General features: G+C 43.3%; 1 long non-coding RNA gene across 2 annotated transcripts; it reads left to right on the plus strand.

Moving 5' to 3' along the window:
- Nucleotides 1-6,922: 6,922 nt before the first annotated feature.
- On the plus strand, nt 6,923-13,067 carry LOC139232600 (uncharacterized). 2 transcript variants are annotated; one of them, XR_011588046.1, is made up of 4 exons: nt 6,923-7,061; nt 7,184-7,273; nt 7,446-7,544; nt 12,878-13,067. It is a non-coding gene; the product is annotated as an uncharacterized lncRNA (long non-coding RNA). The 2 variants fall into 2 exon arrangements; XR_011588048.1 differs by lacking the exon at nt 7,446-7,544 and adding an exon at nt 8,837-8,931.
- Nucleotides 13,068-13,486: the final 419 nt, after the last annotated feature.

A 13,486-nucleotide genomic window follows, 5' to 3' on the forward strand; every position in this document is an offset into this window, starting at 1 on the left:
TGCTTCCTGTCTGCCAACCAGTTCTCTATCCACGTCAATACATTATCCCCAATACCATGTGCTTTAATTTTGCACACCAATCTCTTGTGTAGGACCTTGTCAAAAGCCTTTTGAAAGTCCAAATACACCACATCCACTGGTTCTCCGCTGACCACTCTAATATTAGTTACATCTTCAAAAAATTCTAGAAGATTTGTCAAGCATGATTTCCCTTTCATAAATCCATGCTGACTTGTACTGATCCCATCACTGCTTTCCAAATGCGCTGCTATTTCATCTTTAATAATTGATTCCAACATTTTCCCCACTATGATGTCAGGCTAACCAGTCTATAATTCCGTGTTTTCTCTCTCCCTCCTTTCTTAAAAAGTGGTGTTACATTAGCTACCCTCCAGTCCATAGGAAGTGATCCAGAGTCGATAGACCGCTGGAAAATGATCACCAATGCATCCACTATTTCTAGCGCCACTTCCTTAAGTACTCTGGGATGCAGACTATCAGGCCCCGGGCATTTATCGGCCTTCAATCCCATCAATTTCCCTAACACAATTTCCTCACTAATAAAGATTTCCTTCAGTTCCTCCTTCTCACTAGACCCTCTGTCCCCTAGTATTTCCAGAAGGTTATATGTGTCTTCCTTCATGAAGATAGAACCAAAGTATTTGTTCAATTGGTCTGCCATGTCTTTGTTCCCCATTATAAATTCACCTGATTCTGACTGCAAGTGACCTACGTTTGTCTTCACTAATCTTTTTGTCTTCACATATCGATAGAAGCTTTTGCAGTCAGTTTTTATGTTCCAGGAAGCTTCCTCTCATACGCTATTTTCCCCCTCCTAGCTAAACCCTTTGTCCTCCTCTGCTGAATTCTAAATTTCTCCCAGTCCCCAGATTTGCTGCTTTTTCTGGTCAATTTATATGCCTCTTTCTTGGATTTAACACTATCCTTAATTTCCTTTGTTAGCCACAGTTCAGCCACCTTCCCCATTTTATTTTTACTCCACACCAGGATGTACAATTGTTGAAGTTCATCCATGTGATCTTTAAATGTTTGCCATTGCCTATCCACCATAAACCCTTTAAGTATCATTCGCCAGTCTATTCTAGCCAATCCACGTCTCATACCATCAAAGTTACCTTTCCCTAAGTTCAGGACTGAAGGAGGTGCAAAATTCACAAGAACCCCCCCCCCCCCACAGTGTTTGGGCTCATTCGAAAGGAAATTTAATTTGGGCCTATCTACCAAAATGTTTTGGAACCCTAAAGTGCTTATGGAAGAAACTACAAACTTTAATTGAATTTTGGATTTTAAAAGACAAATTCAAAGCTGTGGGCGGGCCTCAGGGACTAGCAGGAGACAACCTGATTAAGTGAGGCTACTTGGGTGTGAGGACTAAGTTAACCAGTCTGGAGGAATGAGTTTTCGAGAATCCTTCTCCACAAGAGACATCAACATCACAAAATCACCCAGTGATAGCTACCCATCAACATGGGGCTGGAAAATCATTTCAGCATATACATCACAAAGAGGCCTAATCCAGCTTGCATGCAAAAACTAAGCACAAAAGGACATTGCAATTACCAAACTAATATTTCTATCGGGAAACAGTTTTCGAACATCAAACTCACCCAAAACATATCAACTTTTAACGAGCCCACCAAAATATTACAAAGAAGAGCCAAGCCCACCAAATTTATACAAAGGATTTTGAACTGATTTGGCGCCAAGATTAGAACCACTGAAATCATATAACTAGCCCCTGTTTTCAACAGAGGTTAGGTTGCTAAGTAGCTACAAGGTTGCTACTACCTCAGATGACTGACAGATTAGTACCACAATATGCTGTGTCATCACGACAAGGAGAGAAACCAACGCGACAATTGTAAACTAACTACTTCAGCCTCGAAGTCCTGAAGTCCTGAAGGAAGGAAGAACATCACCATCGTGGCAGCAACCGATCACAGCCAACGTGGTATCAACGGAAAAACCACCGTGTTCGACCAAACTCGAACAAAACTCCAACGGGAAAAAACCAAAGAATCGAAAAGTTTCCATTCTACAATCTAATCCTGACCTACCAACAGGTAAAACATTACCTAAAAAACTGTAGAAGCCTATTTCTAACCAAAGAAAATGGGTACTTACCCCACAGATCCAAAACGCACATTACCGCATCAGCGGACTCAACCTAACTGAAGATTGCGCAGCTAGAAGTCGTCTCTGACGTTCGGGGTACGGCAAGCAGACCCTACCACATCCAGTGAAACCTGAAACCATGATCTACCATTAACTGTCAAAAGGATTGGTAAGCATAGTCCCTGCCTGCCCTGGAGTCCAACCTAGCTAGAATTGGTATTGGGAGGTGGGAGGTATAATTTTAATGTGTAATGTATGGTTCTTTATTAGAGTGCTTATAAGTTTGACCTTGTACCTTTCCTTGTACTGTCCCTTATTAGAATGATTGTAAGTTTGGCCTTGTATTTTCTTACTAGCGTAATAAGCTTGTATTTCCTTGACTGTAATAAAAACAAAGTTCTTTTGCATCAAACCAGTGTCCCTTGCACTTTTGTCATACCCCCCAAATAAATCCAGAGTCAAGAATCCAAGGGAGTGGGAGCGATTGGTCAGAAGGGAAGCTGACCCCCTTACAGGACCCTAGTCTCTGAATTAACTGTGTCACTCTCCATCTTAATAAAGAATTCTACCATATTATGGTCACTCTTTCCCAAGGGGCCTCACACAACAAGATTGCTAATTAGTCCTTTCTCATTACACATCACCCAGTCTAGGATGACCAGCCCTCTAGTTGGTTCCTTGACATATTGGTCTAGGAAACCATCCCGAATGCACTCCAGGAAATCCTCTTCCACCGTATTGCTATCAGTTTGGTTAGCCCAATCTATATGTAGATTAAAGTCGCCCATGAAAACTGCTGTACCTTTATTGCATGCATCCCTAATTTCTTGTTTGATGCTGTCCCCAACCTCACTACTACTGTTTGGTGGTCCGTATACAACTCCCATTAGCGTTTTATGCCCTTTGGTATTCCGCAGCTCTACCCATACAGATTCCACATCATCCAAGTTAATGTCCTTCCTTACTATTGCGTTAATTTCCGCTTTAACCAGCAACGCTACCTCACCTCCTTTTCCTTTCTATCTATTCTTCCTGAATGTTGAATACTCCTAGATGTTGAGTTCTCAGCCTTGGTTACCCTGGAGCCATGTCTCCGTAATGCCAATTATATCATATTCGTTAATAGCTGCCTGCGCAGTTAATTCATCCATCTTATTACGAATACGCCTCGAATTGAGGCACAGAGCCTTCAGGCTTGTCTTTTTAACACACTTTGCCCCTTTAGAATTTTGCTGTAATGTGGCCCTTTTTGTTTTGTGCCTTGGGTTTCTCTGCTCTCCACTTTTACTTTTCTTCTTTCTATCTTTTGCTTCTGCACTCATTCTACTTCCCTCTGTCTCCCTGCATAGGTTCCCATCCCCCTGCCATATTAGTTTAAACCCCCCCCCCCCCAACAGTACTAGCAAACACTCCCCCTAGGACATTGGTTCCGGTTCTGTCCAGGTGTAGACCGTCCGGTTTATACTGGTCCCACCTCCCCCAGAACCGATTCCAATGTGCCAGGAATTTGAATCCCTCCCTCTTGCACCATTCCTCAAGCCACGTATTCATCTTAGCTATCCTGCAATTCCTACTCTGACTAGCATGGGGCACTGGTAGCAATCCTGAGATTACTACCTTTGAGGTCCTACTTTTTAATTTAACTCCTAGCTCCCTAAATTCAGCTTGTAGGACCTCATCACGTTTTTTTACCAATATCGTTGGTACCTATATGCACCATGACAACTGGCTGTTCACCGCGCCCCCCCCACCCCCTCCAAAATGTCCTGCAGCCACTCCAAGACATCCTTGACCCTTGCACCGCGGAGGCAACATACCATCCTGGAGTCTCGATTGCGGCCACAGAAACGGGTGAAGCACCACAGAATATGTATGTTTCTTTCATGTCCCCTTGCTCAGGGGTTTGAGGAGAACTTGGCCAGGACCTCTTGTCAGTTTTTCTGTTAAAACAAGTTGGCCTAGAAATTCAATAAGGCCTGAAAAAGGGTAGTGCCACCACGGGGCGAGAATTGCTCATGCTAGTAAAAAGACCGCAGGCATTTTGGTGCTGCCTGCTGATTTGAATGATTGCAGTGCACAGCCATGCAACCTACTCATTGCTTAGGGCTGTGTTCTCAGTAGGAGGGTGTCTTTGGAGCGAGGCTGCCTTTTCTTAAAGCATGGCTGTCATTTTAGAAAGCAGTCTCAAGCCCTTAAAGGTGAACTGCCTTCTGAAAGAAAATTAAAAATCATTCAAAAAATAGGCAGTCTTTAGCTCTTAAAGCTGAACTGTCTTTTGCGCATAAAAAGTGGTAAAAGTGCTTCAGCATTAACATAAATAGCTCAACAGGTCAGGAAAAGGACACCCAGCATCTCGCATGCAGCACTTCAGCTTTATGCAGGGGAGAGAGGTCCTCTACCCACAGGGGGCCAGGAGGCTTTCCAGAAAGTTGGATTTGACACCAGATCACTGAGACCATCACTGCCAACAGTGTCACCCCACCTCCCATGATCTGGCTCCAGTGCCCAAAGAAGCTTCACGACCTCAGATTACTGGTCTGTACCAAACGCGAGGCCCAAGCTGTGCATGGTGCAAGCATGCACCTCTTGCTTTCCTGCCCTCCCCTCACCACAACCCTATGCTTGTGCCTTCCTCATTTCAGACACCCAAGAAATCCAATCTGCCCAGCCTGTGGTTGTAGAAGAAGAGGGAGAGAAGGGTGAATAAGAAGAAGAAACACCGTCACTCAATTTCACACTGCCAGCCACCAGCTCCTCGAGGTCGTGCTGCAAGGCTATGTGCAGTGTCCCCCACTGAAAGCCAGCAGCCTTCCACCAGCCATGCTGCAGCCGCTGGGGTAGCACTGTGTGATATCAGTAGGTTAGGCAAAGGCACACACAAGACAGTCACTTAGGGAATGCACAAAGGTGGTTAGTTGATTTCTTGATGTTATATTGGATACATATATGGATAAAGTTGGATTGGAAAGTTTGCTTTGTGGTGGCTTTTATTTCAGTATTGTGGCCAAGAGGACGCTGTGATGGTCAGTAACAGAGTGAAGGTAAGGTATCGGACAAATGTTGAAAGGGGAATTGGGATTGTGGTCATTGGTACCGAAGGCAGGTGATCCGATCCCGGATATCCTGGCCAGAAAGGGGCTGTCTGGGTCCTTCCGCTTCCTCCTCTTCTGTGTCTTCCTTTTCCCTCTGCGAGTAGCTTATCCCCTTTGCTGCCTCTACTTCATCACCATGTGCCACCCAGTACTGTGAGCAAGTGGTCTTCTCAGAGGCAAAATACTGCGGATGCTGGAAATCTAAAATAAAAACAGAAAATCATGGAAATACTCAGCAGGTCAGGCAGCATTCTGACCTGAAACATTAACTCTGTTTCTCTCTCCACGGAAGCCGTCTGACAAGGTGAGTATTTCCAGTGTTTTCTGTCTTCTCAGAGGTCTTCCTTTAATATCCAAAGCCTTGCAAGCATCCAGCAGCACTCACTGGACATGTTAACAACTTTTTTAATGTATTGCATCAAGCAACTACTTCAATAAAATATTAAAAAACACTCCAAAAGCTGAAATCGAAACTTAGCTGAAAGATGTGTGTGTCTCTTTAAGAAGTGCTGACAGCGTCCCTTATTCCGTGCAGGCTTAGGACAGGGCGTTATAGTGCACGGTTACGTCCAAAATCACGGCTGTGTGTCAAATAAGGCGTTGCACGCCGATTGATGTCACAATCTGCACGTCTGCATTTGAGAAGCGAGCGCTGACAATGACAGTGGTATCGACCTCTCCAAAATGGCAGTTAGTGAGTCCCGTGCCGGAAGTGGCGGAAGCGAGGCTGTCGCCATTTTTTGAAGAAATACGGTATTAAGAGTCAGCAGTAAGGTAGGAATTTTCCCAGCCGTTGTTTCTCAGTAAGCTTTGCCGATTGCCCAATATAAGAAAATGGTGATTTCTTATAAAGTGCAGGTTATAAATGGGCCCAAGTTTCAGCTGGAGTTGCTCCTATTTTTTTTGAGCAACTAGTTTACTTTGGAGTATCTTAGAAATCGCAATTCTCGGTATTTAGTTTGCTCCAGTTCTAGTAAGTTAGTAAGTTAGTTTAGTTTCGTTTTAGTTCAGATTTTTTTTCAAAAGGGGGCGTTACCAGCCACTTACGCCTGTTTTACAAGTTTAGACAACGAAAAGTTACTCCAAACTAACTTAGAGCAGAGTAAGTGTTGACTTTTGTACGCTCAGAAAAACCTTCCGTACACTTTAGAAATTAGGCGCAGATAGGCAGAGATGGGTGGGGGGTGGGGGGAGGGGGAGGGGGAGGGGGAAAAGAAAGTTCGAGGGAAGTTAGGGGATTTTCCAAAGCATTAAACACTTCACTTTTAGCAATAAAGAGCCATCATCAATAATAAATGATAAATAAATCAATAAATCAACCAATAAATCAATAAATAAAAAAAAAGGTTTTACTCACCGACTGCAGCACCTATCCGTTCGGGAGCACCGGGTGCCCTCCAACAGCACACGCAACCCTGCCTGCCGAAGAACTGGTCGGGCGGGTCCCGCTGCCGAGGAGGTGTTCAGGGGAGGAGTTCGAGCGGGCCCCGCCACCGGGGAGGAATTCGGGCGGGCCCCGCTGCCGAAGAGTTGTTGGTCGGGCGGGCCCTGCCGCTGAGGAGGTAAGGGCAGTGGCGACGAGATGAGGTGAGGCGAGGGACGGTGAGGCAGGCAGGCCACTTGGCCCAGGATAGGGGCGGCGAACATCACGACATCCCTTCGGCCAGGGATAGGGTCGCCCGGAGACAGGACGCGCTGGGAGGGCCAGGAGCTACTGCGCACGTGCGCAGTTGCCGGCACTCTTTTCGGCACAGGGCTGCCGCTCCACCCCAGTTCCTTGTGCTGAGCCACGCCGACTGCTAAACAGACCTGCTGAACACCGAGAATTGCGAGGTAAGTTTTAGGTGCTCTGTTAATTTTACAAAATAGGCGGGCCTCTCGGAGGTGCGTCGTTCTGGGGGACAGCCGAATGTTGGGCCCAAGCTTGAAGAAACATCATTCTTCATTTTCATCAGGTACATCCAGTAGGACGGCTTCATAGAGTGGGATGCCAGAAAGTTGCTCACATGTATCCTTTTACCATCACAGAAACACTTTTCAAGAAGGTAATATATAATTGTTTGTATATATACACCCATCCTAACTGTTAAGTTTAGTACAATGCAAACAGCACTGCAGTGCTGTATAAAGCCAAAGTCAGAGGCCATTCATCTAAGCCATATATATTTCATCCATACTCTTTGCTAATTGATTCCTTTTGTTTAATCTGATTTTAAGATGGATACCTGCAGGATATGTTGTCCGACATTCCCCTTCTGCCAGTACAGCTAGGCTGGTCTTTAATCAGGCGCAGTTGTGTGCCTGCATCAATCATCTGTAAGTCAAACAGGTAGAATGTGAAGCTCAAGCATTAACATGGACTTGGTGGCTTGGAATGTTACATGACAAAACAAAATTATTTTAACTAATGACGAAACCTGAAATAAGACATGTGAGCACTTCATGAGTACTTCATTAAAAATGTTGTTGGCTCCATTTTAATTAACAGAGGAAAATGGTAAGACATTTCCTTTTAGACTTGGGAATACAATTCTTTGAAACAGTATATGGCCTAAATAGTAATATCAAAAGTTAAATAAACACACTTAGACTGGAAAAGAAAAAATAAACTGCTACCCATTTTTGCTGATCAACAAACTGTGGTTCCAAAATTCAAATTGTAAACTTGTCAAGTCTTTTATAAAATCATTTCCAATTTCAACCATCTTAAAGTAATTTATCAACAGAACAAGAGAGACAACTTTTCAACACTAAGCATATTGATAACAGGCTGGAGGAAAGCATCCTGCGTGGTCCTAGTAAGGCAGCTTTGGCAGTAAACAGCATATAAGAATGCATGGGTCACATTCTTACTTCATAATTCACTGCCAAAGATAACCCAAGATGGTTAGTTAAATGAAAATATACAGATGTACCATCTTAAAAACTAACCGTTTAATATCTGATAAAATCTTAAATAGATTTCATTGGATGTATGTCTTACAAAATTGCATGGAAACCTGAACTCACTACATACTTCAATGAGACATTTCCAGGATGGGAATACATTACAGTCTCTGACACAACTTCCCATGTCATTGTAATGCCTGCAGTGAAATAGCCAATGTTTTACACCTTACCCGAGTTACAAAAGATTGGAGGAAGAGGTTTACTGTCTTGAGAAGGTTGTAAGACTCAAGATGACTCACAACAAATTTAGGAAAAGAACAAAAGAGAATTGTGCCCTTTTAAAAACATTAAACTCCTGAATAAACCAGAGAGAAGGATTGTAATCTTACAAGTACTAAAGGGCAAAGGAGAAAAATTCCACAGCCAGCTCAGATTCTATTGAGTTCAATTGAAGAATACTATAAACAGATGTCAAGCACATGTTATGTAACCTCACTTGATGCGATTGCAGTATTATATTGTATACATATTTTTGTTCATTATCTTCTTATATCTGCATTCCATAAATTTGACTAGAAAATTAATACCAAAGTCTATTATAGTAGTCTGTAAAAATATTAGATCCTTATGAGAAGCTGGTCACAAAGGAACCATTTCCTGCCTCCTACTTTCATGTCATTACAATAAATGTGTTCCCCATGCAACGGGTGCCTTCTCAGGTGAAGAACCATTGTGATATCTGAGAAGGTGGAGGAAGAGGAAGAGGTGACTCTGAGGAAGGTTCTGAGGCACCAATACCAAAGGAACACAGCAGGTATACTAATTCCACTACACAGGACAAATCCATTCTCCTTCTCACTTCCAATTTCTGGAATGTTTTGACACATATGCTATTTTATTCTCTGAATTCTGATTTCTTTAAATATTGCAGGTAAAAGCTAGTTTGCCTGATGCAAATTACTTTGTTATAAAATGCTGCTTAGTATGAAACGTGACATTATTTTAATATTGCTGTTCCTTTAAATTGAATATATCACATACTGTAATCCAAATTCTTATTTTCAAAAGTCACCCGTTGATTAACTAAGCACAGGTTTAGCATCACAGTAAAGGGTACCGTTCTCCAGTTTATAACAGATTCATGCTTATGCAAAGCAATGAGATATCTAGTGAGCAACGAGCAGTGGAAGGTACTGAACACTGCATTCATTGATATACCCATTCTTAAAGCCAAATACATAAGTTTGGATAGAGCCAGTCTGGTTTATCCAAATTAAATCTACTTCTAAAAATGATCTCAACTTATAGTTTATGTGCACTTTTTTATGTAAAGCTAATGTAAACTAACAGTAATTACAAAAGTGTTCAGCGGAGAAAGAGTTAATCTATTTTGTCAACACAATCATTAATATAAACTGTAAATAACCACCTGGAAATAGCACCAAGTACTGTTGATAACTTTGGTCCAATTGTATTGCAGCACAAGTGTAAAATGTTATGTAGTTAGTTTGTAAACATTTTCCTGAGTCCTTACTTTATTGTTAAACCACATATTAGCTAGTGAAGTCTTAAATATCTGAAGGAAAATTAATGCAGCATTTCTGAAGACCTCAGTTTCACTAATGCGGATTTACTACCTCAACTTTTGAACATTACGTTAAGGACCTGTTAACCATAATCCTTTCAGATAATACATAAAGAGAGCAATCTCTTCATGAATCTTTAAAATTTACACGTATGTACTGTGTTTCAACAATAATAAAAAACAGAATCTTTCATTACCAGCATAGAAAGAGAGACAGAAAAGTGATGTTTGGCATCTAACTATAACAAAACATTAAAGCAAAATTTTGAACATTTTTCCAGAATAAAGTCACTGATTGAAATGGTCACTGTTAGTGAGTAAAATAAGTTATTAGATTGGAAATAATTGACATTGGTACACCCTAAGCTTGTCATGTTTATTACAGTGATGGCACTAATCAGTGCTATTGGAGTCAGACAATGTGGATTTAGTGCAGACAATATCATGGGCAATCTGGGAATATGTGCTGGTTTTACAGAGATAAAGAAAAAGACATGCTTATTTGCAAAAGCAAATGCTCTGATTGGCTCTCCATGATCACATGAGCTGATTGCTGATTGGTCCCCTTGGAGGATAAGACACAACCAGCAGTAATTGGAACTGCCCAGCCCTAGTTCTGAATGACTTTGCAAAGTGTAATTTGAGTCATTCTGACTGTCAACTCCAGAAAGGATAGAGCATCACCATCCCAGCCCAAGTTCCTGCCCCATCCCAGCCCAAGTTCCTGACAGCCCCCCATCCCAAGTTCCTGCCCCATCCCAACCTAGCGTCAGTGTTGGAAACCCAACTATTTACAATCTATATTAATGACTTGGAAGAAGGGACTGAGTGTAACGTAGCCAAGTTTGCTGACGATAAAAAGATGGGAGGAAAAGCAATGTGTGAGGATGACACAAAAAATCTGCAAAAGGACATAGACAGGCTAAGTGAGTGGGCAAAAATTTGGCAGATGGAGTATAATGTCGGAAAGTGTGAGGTCATGCACTTTAGCAGAAAAAAATCAAAGAGAAATTTGTTATTTAAATGGAGAAACATTGCAAAGTACAGCGGGACCTGGGGGTACTTGTGCATGAAACACAAAAAGATAGTATGCAGGTACAGCAAGTGATCAGGAAGGCCAATGGTATTTTGGCCTTTATAGCAAAGGAGATGGAGTATAAAAGCAGGGAAGTCTTGCTACAGCTATATAAGGTATTGGTGAGGCCACACCTGGAATACTGCGTGCAATTTTGGTTTCCATATTTACGAAAGGATATACTTGCTTTGGAGGCATTTCAGAGAAGGTTCACTAGGTTGATTTCAGGGCTGAGGAGGTTCATTTATGAGGAACGGTTGAGTAGGTTGGGTCTCTACTCATTGGAATTCAGAAGAATGAGAGGTGATCTTATCGAAACGTATAAGATTATGAGGGGACTTGACAAGGTGGATGCCGAGAGGATGTTTCCACTGATGGGGTAGACTAGAACTAGAGGGCATGATCTTAGAATAAAGGGCTGCCCATTTAAAACAGAGATGAGGAGAAATTTCTTCTCTCAGAGGGTTGTAAATCTGTGGAATTCGCTGCCTTAGAGAGCTGTGGAAGCTGGGGCATTGAATAAATTTAAGACAGAGATAGACAGTTTCTTAAACAATAAGGGATTATGGGGAGCGGGCAGGGAAGTGGAGCTGAGTCCATGATCAGATCAGCCATGATCTTATTGAATGGCGGAGGGACCATATGGCCTACTCCTGTTCCTATTTCTTATGTTCTTATTAAGTTCCTGCCCCATCCCAGCCCAAGTTCCTGACCTTATCCCCACCGCCCCCCAAACCCCGTCCACTGCCGCACCATAGATAGGGCATTGTGTGTGGATCACAGATTGTTAACAGGTTTATTGGGTATGAAGTGAATAGTGACACACGCACCGAGCTTTCTGGGAAATCGGGTGTAGGTGTAAAGTGGATGGGGATTGGAAGAAAGTGATCCGTCTTCCCTGAGTTCCCTCTCTCCCCTCCGATCCCCTCTCCTGCATCATCCCTCTCTACCCAGTCTCTATCTCTCCCCAGTCTCTCTCTCTTCCCCCCCCCCCCCCCCCCCCCACCGTCTTTCTCTCTCCCCTCCCCGGTCTCCCTTCCCCTGTCCTCCGTCTCTCTCTCTCTCCCCCCAGCCCTCTCTCCCCACCCAGTCTCTCTCTCTCTTTCCCCAGTCTGTCTCTCTCCCCTCCCAGTCTCTCGCTCCCTCTCCCTCCAGTCTCCCTCTACCCCCGCCCCTCTCGATCTCTCTCTCTCTCCCATCTCTGATGTATTCTCTCCCACAGAAGACCACGAAAATGTTTGTGCAGATAATCACAGCGATATTCTAGGCAAAAGTCCTGAAGATAATCCAAAAGCTAGTGGCAGTTCCACACGGCATGGCTGCAGCTCACAATACATGCCCGACTTCCAGAGTCTGCGCATGTGCGGGAGGACGGTGGTGCGCATGCTAGACATCGGGGGCGGAGTCCAGGGCGTGCAGGTGCAGAGGGACGTTCAAAAAACTAGTGCAACTAATCACTCTGTAACTAAAACAACAATTTGCATCTATATAATGCCTTTAACATAGTAAATCGTCCCAGGGTACTTCACTGGAGGGTAATAAGACATAAAAATTGGCACCAAGCCAAAGAAGGAGACATTAGGATAGATGAGCAAGCTACTATTCCATGGTTTTGTTGTTGCGGCAACCAACTGAATAATCTTCAAGATACAGCTTCAATCACTTCTTGAAATACAACTTATGTGTGATTGGCATCCATGCTGTCAAACTCAATATCCACCCCCTCCATTACCAGAATGCTATGGCTGAAGTGTGCACAGGATGCATTGCCGCAACTCATCAAACTTACTTCAACAGCACTTTCCACCCCCACAACCCCTATCACCAAGAAAGACAAGACATTATTTGAAGATTCTCTCCATGTCACATATCATCCAATATATCGTAACAGAAGCAAAACACTGCGGATGCTGGAAATCTGAAATAAAAACTGAAAATTCTGGAAATACTGTTTGATCTGCTGAGTATTTCCAACATGTTTTGTTTTTAATCCAATATATCATGTTGTTATCTTGTATACCTTGTTATATCTCTAACTTTTTCCAAATTCTGACAAAATGTCATTGACCTGAAACGTTAACTCTGTTTCTCTCTCCACAGATGTTGCCTGACCTGCTGAGTATTTCCAGCATTTTCTGTTTTTAATCCAATTGTTCCTTCATTGTCACTGGGTCAAAATGCTGATATTCCGTTGTTGACCACATGGACTGCAGCAGTTCAAGGAGAAGGCACGCCACCAATTTCTCAGGATGGCCAATAATTGTGACCTTGTCAGTGTCATTCCGTCTCGAGAACAAATAAAAGAACAGAATGACAATTTGTACTAGGTTTTTGTGTGTCCTTCTGCGCATGTGCGCAATGGACTCCGCCCTTTTTTTGAGCATGAGCCCTCAATTCAGCCGCGCATGCACAGTGCGACGTACGAAGAAGTCGGAAGTGGCCAAACCATGAGCCATGTGGAGCTCATCGCTGCTGGAGCCTGGAGCTGCTTCTAGCTTTTGGATTATTTGAAACATTTTCGCAACCTTCTGTGGGAGAGAAAACATCGGAGGTAGTGGGAGAGAGCGAGAGAGAGATGGGGGAGAGAGAGAGAGACGGGGACGGGGGAGAGAGAGAGATGGGGGAGGGTGAGAGAGAGATGGGGGCAGGGGGGAGCAAGAGAGAGAGGCGAGGAGAGAGAGAGAGAGATGGTGGGGGGGGATAGAGAGA

This window comes from Pristiophorus japonicus, chromosome 2 (assembly GCF_044704955.1).
Source record: "Pristiophorus japonicus isolate sPriJap1 chromosome 2, sPriJap1.hap1, whole genome shotgun sequence".
In the NCBI taxonomy this organism is placed as follows: Eukaryota; Metazoa; Chordata; class Chondrichthyes; family Pristiophoridae; genus Pristiophorus; species Pristiophorus japonicus.